Below are 11,594 nucleotides of genomic sequence, written 5' to 3'. Positions count from 1 at the left end.
CAGGATTGAAATAGCTTAACTAGAATTCCATCACCTCCACTAGCTCTGTTCATAGTGATGCTTTCTAAGGCCCACTTGAATTCATATTGCAGGATGTCTGGCTTTAGATGAATGATCACATCATCGTGATTATCTGGGTTGTGAAGATCTTTTTTGTACAGTTCTTCAGATGCTCAGTAAATCTTTAATCCAATTTTCTGTTGATGGGTGGGGCTGTGTTCCCTTCCTGTTATTTACCTGGGGCCAAACTATGGTGGAGGTAATGAAGATAATGGCAACCTCCTTCGAAATGTCCCAAGCATGCACTGCTACACTCAGTGCCCCCAATGCTGCAGCAGGTCCCTGCTGACCTATGCCTCCACCAGAGACTCCTGGACACTCATGGGCAAGTCTGGGTCAGTCTTTTGTGGGGTCACTGCTCCTTTCTCCTGGGTTCTGGTTCTGCTTGTGGCCCCCAAGAGTCTATTTCCCAGTCCTGTGTGAGTTCTGGCAGCTCTGTGGTGGGATTAATGGCGACCTCCTCCAAGAGGGCTTATGCCATACCCAGGTCTGCTGCACCCAGAGCCCCGCCCTGTGGGAGTCCACTGCTGACCCATACCTCCACAGGAGATGCTCAAACACAGTTCTGTGTCAGTCTCTGTGTGGTCTCTGGGTGCTGGTGTGCACAAGGTTTGTTTGAGCCTCTGAGTGTCCCTGGCAGATATGCGGTTTGATTCTAAACATGATTTTGCCTCTCCTACTGTCTTGCTGGGGCTTCTCCTTTGCCCTTGGACATGGGGTATCTCTTCACAGCCGCTCCAGCACAGCACAGCCGCCACTCCAGATTCTCAAAGATTCTCTTGATCAGGGTGAAAAAGGGGAGTGAAAAGCTGGCTTAAAACTTAACATTCAGAAAACTGGTATCCAGTTCCACCACTTCACGGCAAATAGAAAGGGAAAACATGGATGCAGTGGTAGATTTTATTTTATTTGGCTCCCAAATCTCTGAGGACAGTGACTATAGCCTTGAAATTAAAAGACGCTTGCTTCTTGGAAGGAAAACTATGACAAATCTATATAGAATATTAAAAAGCAGAGACATCATTTTGCCCACAAAAGTCAAACCAGTTAATCTTAAACGAAATCAACCTTAAACATTCATTGGAAAGACTGATGCTAAAGCTAAAGTTCCTATACTTAGGCCACCTGATGCAAAGAGCTGATTCATTAGAAAATATCCTAATGCTGGGAAAGATTGAAGGCAGGAGGAGAAAGAGGAGACAGAGGGTGAGATTGTTGGATGGCATCACTGACTCAGAGGAAGTGAGTTTGAACAAACTCTGGGAGATAGTGAAAGACTGGGAAGCCTGGCATGCTGCAGTCCATGGGGTCGCATAGAGTTGGACGTGACTGAGTGACTGACCAACAAGTCTGCATAGAAATTAAATAAACAGGGTGACAATATACAGTCTTGTCATACGCCTTTCCAAAATTTGAACCAGTCAGTTGTTCCACGTAAGATTCTGTTGCTTCTTGACCTCCATACAGGTTTCTCAGGAGACAGGTAAGGTGGTCTGGTATTCCCATCTCTTTAAGAATTTCCCACAGGTTGTTGTGATCCACACAGTCAAAGGCTTTGGTGTTGTCAAAGAAGCAGAAGTAGATGTTTTTCTGGAATTCCTTTGCTTTCTCTGATCCAATACATGCTGGCAATTTGATCTCTGGTTCCTCTGCTTTTTCTAAACCCAGCTTGCACATCTGGAAGTTCTTGTTTCACGAATCTGAAGCCTAGCTAGTTTGAAGGATTTTAAACATAACTTTACTAGCATGAGAAATGAGCACAACTGTGGGCTAGTTTGAACCTTCTTTGGCATTGCCCTTCTTTGAGATTGAAATGAAAACTTACCTTTTCCAGTCTTGTGTCCACTGCTGAATTTTCCAAATTTTCTGGCATATTGAGTCCAACACTTTAATAGCATCATCTTTTAGGGTTTAAATAGCTAAGCTGGAATTCCATCACCTCCACTACCTTTGTTCGTAGTGATGTTTCCTAAGACCCACTTGAATTCAGACTCCAGGATGTCTGTCTCTAGGTGAGTGAACACACCATTGTGTTTATCTGGGTCATGAAGATCTTTTTTGTATAGTTCTTCTGTGTATTTTTGCCATCATCTCTTTTTAAATCTCTTCTCTTCTGTTAGGTCCTTATCATTTCTGTCCTTTATTGTGACCATCTTTGCATGAAATATTCCCTTGATCTCTCTAGTTTTCTTGAAGAGGTCTCTAGTCTTCCCCATTCTATTGTTTTCCCCTATAAATGTCAACTATGTCAAGCTGATTGAAAGTGTTAAGTGTTCTGTGGCCCTATTGATTTACTGTCAAGTTCTATTAATTATGGAGAAAAGCTGTGTTGAAATACCCAGTAGTAATCATGGGTTATTCTGTTTTTAATCTCATTAGTTATTGCTACATATATTTTAAAGCTCTATTATCAGTTTGCGCTTAATTTGAGTATTATTACATATTCTTGATAGATTGACTCTTTATCATTAGGAAATATTCCTTTCCCTGGCAATAGTCTTTGATCTGATGTTTACTTTGTTTGATATTAACAAAGCCATTCTAACTGTATTATTATTATTGTTTACACTATATGTATTTTACTATACTTTTTACACTTACATTTTGTATTTTAGTATTTAAAGTGAGTTTCTTGAATTCATCACATAGTTGAATTATATTTTTCTTTGTTTTTGTTTTTTAAATCCAATTTGGCAAACTGCCTTTAATTGAAATGCTTAGACTGTTTAAATTTAATGTAGTAATTAAAAAAACTGGATTTCAGTCTATCAGCTTGATATTTATTTTCTGTTTTTCTTATCTACTTTTTATTCCTTCTCCCCTCCCTTCTTGACTTCTTTTGGATTGTCTTCTAACATTCCATTTTATTCTACTATTGGCTAATTAGCTAAACATCTTTTAAATATTAAAAAAGTTATTTATTTATTCATTTGGCTTTCCTGGATCTTTGTTGCAGCATGTGGGATCTTTTGGGCTTCTCTGGTAGCTCAGATGGTAAATAATCTGCTTGCAGTGCAGGAGACCTGGGATCAATCACTGGGTCAGGAAGGTCTGCTGGAGAGGGAAATGGCAACCCACCCCAATATTCTTGCCTGGAGAGTACCATGGATAGAGGAGCTTGGGCTACCTCCATAGGTTGTGAAGAGTTGCAAAGACATGGCTGAAGTGACTTAGCATGCACGCACGCCCGCACATGTGGGATCTTTTTAAACTTGTGGCATGTGGGATCTTTAGTTATGGCATGCAAGCTCTTAGTTGTGGCATGTGGAATCTAGTTCCTTGACAACGGATTGAACCTGGGCTTCCTGCACTGGCAGTGTGCAGCCTTAGTCACTGGACCACCAGGGATATCTCTTAGATATTTTTTATGTGGATGTTTTAGTATTTAAAATTAAATTAACAAAAGTAACATTGCAGACTTATGTGCAATATAAGAATCTTACAACGCTATACTTCCTTCTCCTCCTCCCATTCTTTGCACAGATATTTTACCTCTATATATGTTATAAATCCCCAAATATATTGTTATTTTTGGTTCAAACAATTACCTTTATTTATTTATTTTTGTGAATGCATGCTAAGTTGCTTCAGTCATGTCTGACTCTTTGCAACCGCATGGACTGTAGCCCACCAGACTCCTCAGTCCATGGGGTTCTCCAGGCAAGAATACTGGAGTGGGTTGTCATGTCCTTCTCCACAAACAATTACCTTTAAAGAAATTTTAAGAATGAGAAAAAAGCCTTTAATATTTACCATTTCTGTTTCTATTGTTATGGTTTCAACTTCATTGTTCTTTTCTTCTGCAGTGTCTAATATGCATTTATTTCCATCCAGTGAAGTTTTTTCTTCTTGTGATTGGTATTTTTCATGTTTGGTAGGTCCATTTGATTCTTTTTTTATAATTTCCACTCAGTTCTCACAACGTTAATGTTTTTCTTTAACTAGTTAGCACTTTGAATGTATTTTTAAGAATTGTTTTAGGAACTTGTTAAATATGTAATTTTTATCATTTATACATATGATTCTATTGATTTTTTTCTTCATTATGGATCACATTCCTACAGATGTCTAGTAATTTTTTATTGAATGCTAGATGTTGCATATTATGCACTGAGTGGTGCATTTTCTGTAATCTCTTAAAGAGTTTTGGACTTTTTTCTGGAAGGCAGTTAAGTTACTCCAGGTTAGCTTGATTCTTTCGATGCTTGTTTTTAAACTATTTAAGGGTGACTTAAGAGTGACCTTTCCTCCAGGGTTAGTTTAGCTCCACTACTAAGACACTTTTTTTTTTTTTTTTTTTTGCCTTCTACTATTTCTTTGGAAGGAATGATGCTAAAGCTGAAACTCCAGTACTTTGGCCATCTCATGCGAAGAGGTGACTCACTGGAAAAGGCTCTGATGCTGGGAGGAATTGGGGGCAGGAGGAGAAGGGGACGACAGAGGATGAGATGGCTGGATGGCATTACTGACTCGATGGATGTGAGTCTGAGTGAATTCCGGGAGTTGGTGATGGAAAGGGAGGCCTGGTGTGCTGAGATCCATGGGATCACAAAGAGTCAGACACGACTGAGCTCCTGAACTGAACTGAAAGGTTCTGTGATTCAGTAAGGTCTCTCCACTATTGCTGGTGAGAACTTGAATGATTCCAGGTCCAAAGTGAGCTCTGCAAATTATTTAGCCTATAGCTCTTTAATAATTATTCTTTCCCCAGAGTTTATCCTTTGCCCAGCTTTATTGAGTTTCACTATATATAGGTTGTTATTTGAACAAAGAATCAAGGGAATTTCTGTGCAGGTATTTAGAACTCATTTTGTGATAGTTTCCTCTTTCTTGACATTCTGCCCTACAATTTTAGATAACTCAGCTCTCTCAAATGCTGATGGCTGACTCCTCAATTCAATAATACCCTCTGTTCTCTATATAGGTTCCCCTTCCCTTCACCACAATCCGGAAATTGACTCCAGACAGGAAGTCAGGGTGATCATGGAATTTACTTTGTTTACTTCCCTTCTCTCAGGGATCACAGTGTTTTATTGCCTGTTGTCCAATATCTGAAAATATATTTTGTATAGTTTCCCAATTGTTTGTGATGAGAGGTTAGTCTAGACTGTTATTCCCTCACAACTGGAAGTAGAAATGGGGTTGGCATTTTTTATTGTGTACTATTACTAAGCACAGGCGGCGGCAGCTGCCAGCGCACTAAGTGCAGCTGAGAGCTACCCCACGTCCGAGGTCAGGGGCGGCGGCCTAGAGTGCCAGGCTGTGACGGTGCAGGAATGACTGAGAGGAGCCACCCTGCATCTGAGGCCAAGGGCGGCGACTGAGGCCTGGGCGGCGGCCGGAAGGAGCAACCCCATGCCAAGGAGTGGTGGCTGTCTGGGCGCAGGAGGGCCTAGAGGAGCCATCCCACGTTGAAGGTCAGGAAGGGCAGAGGGAGGAGATAAGCCTCACCCAAGGTAAGGAGCAGTGGCTGTGCTTTTCTGGAGCAACCGTGAAGAGATACCCCACGCCCAAGGTAAGAGAAACCCAAATAAGATGGTAGGTGTTGCAAGAGGGTATCAGAGGGCAGACACACTGAAACCATACTCACAGAAATCTAGTCAGTCTAATCACACTAGGACCACAGCCTTGTCTAACTCAATGAAATCAAGCCATGCCTGCGGGGCAACCCAAGACAGGCAGGTCATGGTGGAGAGGTCTGACAGAATGTGGTCCACTGGAGAAGGGAATGGCAAGCCACTTCAGTATTCTTGCCTTGAGAACCCCATGAACAGTATGAAAAGGCAAAATGATAGGATACTGAAAGAGGTACTCCCCAGGTCAGGAGGTGCCCAATATGCTACTGGAGGTCAGTGGAGAAATAACTCCAGAAAGAATGAAGGGATGGAGCCAAAGCAAAAACAATACCCAGCTGTGGATGTGACTGGTGACAGAAGCAAGGTCCGATGCTGTAAAGAGCAATATTGCACAGGAACCTGGAATGTCAGGTCCATGAATCAAGGCAAATTGGAAGTGGTCAAACAGGAGATGGCAAGCATGAATGTCGACATTCTAGGAATCAGTGAACTAAAATGGACTGGAATGGGTGAATTTAACTCAGATGACCATTATCTACTACTGTGGGCAGGAATCCCTTAGAAGAAATGGAGTAGCCATCATGGTCAACAGAAGAGTCCGAAATGCAGTACTTGGATGCAGTCTCAAAAATGACAGAATGATCTCTGTTCCTTTCCAGGCAAGCCATTCAATATCAGAGTAATCCAAGTCTATGCCCCAACCAGTCACACTGAAGAAGCTGAAGTTGAACAGTTCTATGAAGACCTACAAGACCTTCTAGAACTAACACCCAAAAAAGATGTCCTTTTCATTATAGGGGACTGGAATGCAAAAATAGGAAGTCAAGAGATACCTGGAGTAACAGGCAAATTTGGCCTTGGAATACAGAATGAAGCAGGGCAAAGACTAATAGAATTTTGCCAAGAGAATGCACTGGTCATAGCAAACACCCTCTTCCAACAACACAAGAGAAGACTCTACACATGGACATCACCAGATGGTCAACACCGAAATCAGACTGATTATATTCTCTGCAGCAAAAGATGGAGAAGCTCTATACAGTCAACAAAAACAAGACCAGGAGCTGACTGTGGCTCAGATCATGAACTCCTTATTGCCAAATTCAGACTTAAATTGAAGAAAGCAGGGAAAACCGCTAGACCATTCAGGTATGACCTAATTCAAATCCTTTATGATTATACGGTGGAAGTAAGAAATAGATTTAAGGGACTAGATCTGATAGATTGAGTGCCTGATGAACTATGGACGGAGGTTCATGACATTGTACAGGAGACAGGGATCAAGACCATCCCCATATAAAAGAAATGCAAAAAAGCAAAATGGCTGTCTGTGGAAGCCTTACAAATACCTGTGAAAAGAAGAGAAACAAAAAGCCAAGGAGAAAAGGAAAGATATAAGCATCTGAATGCAGAGTTCCACAGAATAGCAAGAAGAGATAAGAAAGCCTTATTCAGTGATTAATGCAAAGAAATAGAGGAAAACAACAAAATGGGAAAGACTAGAGATACCAAGGGGACATTTCATGCAAAGATGGGCTCGATAAAGGACAGAAATGGTAGGACCTAATAGAAGCAGAAGATATTAAGAAGAAATGGCAAGAATACACAGAAGAACTGTACAAAAAGGGTCTTCACAACCTGGATAATCACGATGGTGTGATCACTCATCTAGAGCCAGACATCTTGGAATATGAAGTCAAGTGGGCCTTCGAAGCATCACTACGAACAAAGCTAGTGGAGGTGATGGAATTCCAGTTGAGCTATTTCAAATCCTGAAAGATGATGCTGTGAAAGTGGTGCACTCAATATGCCACCAAATTTGGAAAACTCAGCAGTGGTCACAGGACTGGAAAAGGCCAGTTTTCATTCCAGTCCCAAAGAATGGCAATGCCAAAGAATGCTCAAACTACCTCACAATTGCACTCATCTCACACACTAGTAAAGTCATGCTCAAAATTCTCCAAACCAGGCTTCAGCAATACGTGAACCGTGAACTCCCTGATGTTCAAGCTGGTTTTAGAAAAAGCAGAGGAACCAGAGGTCAAATTGCTAACATCTGCTGGATCATGGAAAAAGCAAGAGAGTTCCAGAAAAACATCTATTTCTGCTTTATTGACTATGCCAGAGCCTTTGACTGTGTGGATCACATTAAAGTGTGGAAAATTCTGAAAGAGATGGGAATACCAGACCAGCTAACCTGCCTCTTGAAAAATTTGTATGCAGGTCAGGAAGCAACAGTTAGAACTGGGCATGGAACAACAGACTGGTTCCAAATAGGAAAAGGAGTGCGTCAAGGCTGTATATTGTCACCCTGCTTATTTAACTTATATGCAGAGTACATCATGAGAAACGCTGGACTGGAAGAAGCACAAGCTGGAATCAAGATTGCCGGGAGAAATATCAATAACCTCAGATATGCAGATGACACCACCCTTATGGCAGAAAGTGAAGAGGAGCTAAAAAGCCTCTTGATGAAAGTGAAAGAGGAGAATGAACAAGTTGGCTTAAAGCTCAACACTCAGAAAACAAAGATCATGGCATCCGGTCCCATCACTCCATGGGAAATGGATGGAGAAACAGTGGCAACAGTGTCATACTTTATTTCTTTGGGTTCCAAAATCACTGCAGATGGTGACTGCAGCCATGAAATTAAAAGACGCTTACTCCTTGGAAGAAAAGTTATGACTAACCGAGGTAGCATATTCAAAAGCAAGACATTACTTTGCCAACTAAGGTCCGTCTAGTCAAGGCTATGGTTTTTCCAGTGGTCATGTATGGATGTGAGAGTTGGAATGTGGAGAAGGCTGAGCAGTGAAGAATTGATGCTTTTGAACTGTGTTGTTGGAGAAGACTCTTGAGAGTCCCTTGGACTGCAAGGAGATTCAACCAGTCCATTCTGAAGGAGATCAACCCTGCGATTTCTTTGAAAGAAATGATGCTAAAGCTGAAACTCCAGTACTTTGGCCACCTCATGGGAAGAGTTGACTCATTGGAAAAGACTTTGATGCTGGGAGGGATTGGGGGCAGGAGAAGAAGGGGACGACCGAGGATGAGATGGCTGGATGGCATCACTGACTCGCTGAATGTGAGTCTGAGTGAACTTCTGGAGTTGGTGATGGACAGGGAGGTTTGGCGTGCTGCGATTCATGGGTTCGCAAAGAGTTGGACACGACTGAGCGACTGAACTGAACTGAACAATCCCTCTGGCTAAGCCTTTCATTACTCTCTTCCTGATTATTCTAAAAGCTGCCTCCTTTTTACCCACCCATTCATCTGTTCAGGGCATTCATGTTTATTTTTATTTATTTATTTCTTGTTTAATTGTGTTACTCCCTTGCTCAAAAATATTTAGTGACTCCTAGAGTGAATATATGATGTTTTTCCTGCTCATATGCTCTTTCTTTTGGAAACCATCTTCCCCCACTACATTCTAATGGAAGTATACCTCTCTTCCTTTACTCCATTCCTACTCACCCACCCTGGCTGGCCAGTCTTGGTCCCTTATTTCATAGCAATAGTGATTGTTCCAGAGGCAGATAGTGTCAATCATGGTCTTCTTTGGGACTGATACCTAGATATGAGACAAAGGGATGCTCTTTTGTCTAAGTGTGTTAGGCTGGGAGACTATGCGCAGGCGGCTGTGACCGGCGCACTAAGTGCAGCCGAGAGGAGCTACCCCACATCCGAGGTCAGGGGAAGTGGCAGAGAGTGCCAGGCTGTGATGGTGCAGGAACGGCCGAGAGGAGCTACCCCGCGTCCGAGGCCAGGGGCGGCGGCTGGGAAGAGCAACCCTGCGCCCGCGGTCAGGGGCTGTGGCCGGGAGGAGCAACCCCACGCACAAGGAGCGGTGGCTGCGTGGGCGCAGGAGGGCCTAGAGGAGCCATCCCACGTTGAAGGTCAGGAAGGGCAGTGGTGATGAGATACCCCTCATCCAAGGTAAGGAGCAGCAGCTGCGCTTTGCTGGAGACTTTATGTTTTGGGGCTCCAAAATCATTGCAGATGGTGACTGCAGCCATGAAATTAAAAGATGCTTACTCCTTGGAAGAAAAGTTATGACTAACCGAGGTAGCATATTCAAAAGCAAGACATTACTTTGCCAACTAAGGTCCGTGTAGTCAAGGCTATGGTTTTTCCAGTGGTCATGTATGGATGTGAAAGTTGGACTGTGAAGAAGGCTGAGCGCAGAAGAATTGATGCTTTTGAACTGTGGTGTTGGAGAAGACTCTTGAGAGTCCCTTGGACTGCAAGGAGATCCAATCAGTCCATCCTGAAGGAGATCAGTCCTGGGTGTACGTTGGAAGGACTGATGCTGAGGCTGAAACTCCAGTACTTTGGCCACCTCATGTGAAGTGTTGACTCATTGGAAAAGACTTTGATGCTGGGAGGGATTGGGGGCAGGAGGAAAAGGGGATGACAGAGGATCAGATGACTGGATGGCATCACTGACTCGATGGATGTGAGTCTGAGTGAACTCCGGGAGTTGGTGATGGACAGAGAGGCCTGGCGTGCTGCGATTCTTGGGGTCGCAAAGAGTCAGACACGACTGAGCGACTAAACTGAACTGAACTGAACTGAAGGACCATCTTCCTTTGCCTAATGGAGAAAGATTTACTGCTGTAGGAGCAAATGGAATCAGCCCAATGGGTGCAGAACAAAGAGACAGAGCTAAAGATAGAGAAGATGCAAGACAGAGCATTAAGTCCCTTGATTCATATGTGCAGAAGGTGGCAAATCCCTACACTAACCAGTTCATTGAAGTAATTAGTTTCCTTTTGCTAAATCGAGTTTGAGTTGAAATTCTCTTACTTATATCTGAAAGAATTTCATTTAGGACAGTTTCCCCTTTGTTTTTATAATAGAATATAGCTTTAGAAAAGCTACTCACTAACCCCAGGAGATTTCCCTACTTTTGGTACTTTGTGCTGACCTCAGGTGTGCTGTTCTTTGCTTATCAAAATGCTAGGCAGAGCAGCTCTGTGGAAAGAGCTTAGGCTCAGAGTCAGAGAGATCTGGGTTTATGCTTTTTTGCTTTCTATTAACTGTGCGATATGAAAGGTCAGTGTATATATTTCACTCCCTTCCTCAATAAAGAGTGGGGAAAGTAGGAAGCCCCATGGTACTCATAAAAATTAGACTTATCCATGAATAACTGAAAACTGAAGATAAGAATACTTTGAAGAGATATTATAGAAGTTTCTTTCTCATGTATCAGTAAATTAAATCTGGTGGTAAACATGCAGGCTTCACAAAGTCTGGAGGGAGTCACTTCTTACCCTTTTTTCCTCCACCATTATAACATGTGGCTTCAATTCTGAAAGTATTCCTGTCTTTATTGAAGTCAGCTGGACCTATGATTCAGACTCCATATATTATTCCCACCCAGGTACCAGAAGAAATGGTTTGAGGGAAAAGACAGGCATTTCTCTATGTTGGAAATTTTTTTTCCCCTCAGACAGGAGCTTTCCCTTGCTACTATTATTCACCTCTGTTAGCAGAATCTGTCAAAATAGAAAGTTGAAAGCTCTCAGAATCTCCAGTAAAGAGGAGGAGAGAGCAACAGCAATGCAAGATGGCAGCCACTATGAGCTCAGACTCTTTATGAAAACTGAATATACAGCCTTAAAATAGAATGTGGACATAAATACCCAAAGCACTATCCCTTTTGTAAGATTTATAGCAAAAATATGAATGGAGTTAATATTTCTAATGGAGTGGTGGACCCAAGAGTCATATCCCTGCTAGCAAAATGGAAGAATTCATAGAGCATCAAAGTTGTCCTGCAAGAGCCTCAGCATCTAATGATATCTAAAGAAAATGTGAAACTCCCTCAGCCCCTTGAAGGACAGTGTTACAGCAATTAATCAAAAAGAAAAACCACAGGCCCTCCCCTACAACCCCTATTTGATTTTAAGCAGTCTCCATTTTCCACAGGGGGTGCTAGTAGAAAAGAATCCACCT

At 42.4% G+C, this 11,594-nt stretch overlaps 1 pseudogene; it reads left to right on the top strand.

Moving 5' to 3' along the window:
* LOC102184184 lies at positions 10,987-11,520 on the top strand (annotated as a pseudogene).

Source organism: Capra hircus, chromosome 18 (genome assembly GCF_001704415.2).
Source record: "Capra hircus breed San Clemente chromosome 18, ASM170441v1, whole genome shotgun sequence".
Classification (NCBI taxonomy): Eukaryota; Metazoa; Chordata; class Mammalia; order Artiodactyla; family Bovidae; genus Capra; species Capra hircus.
Note: the sequence above shows the minus strand (reverse complement) of the source record. Positions and strands in the feature narration are given on the sequence as shown.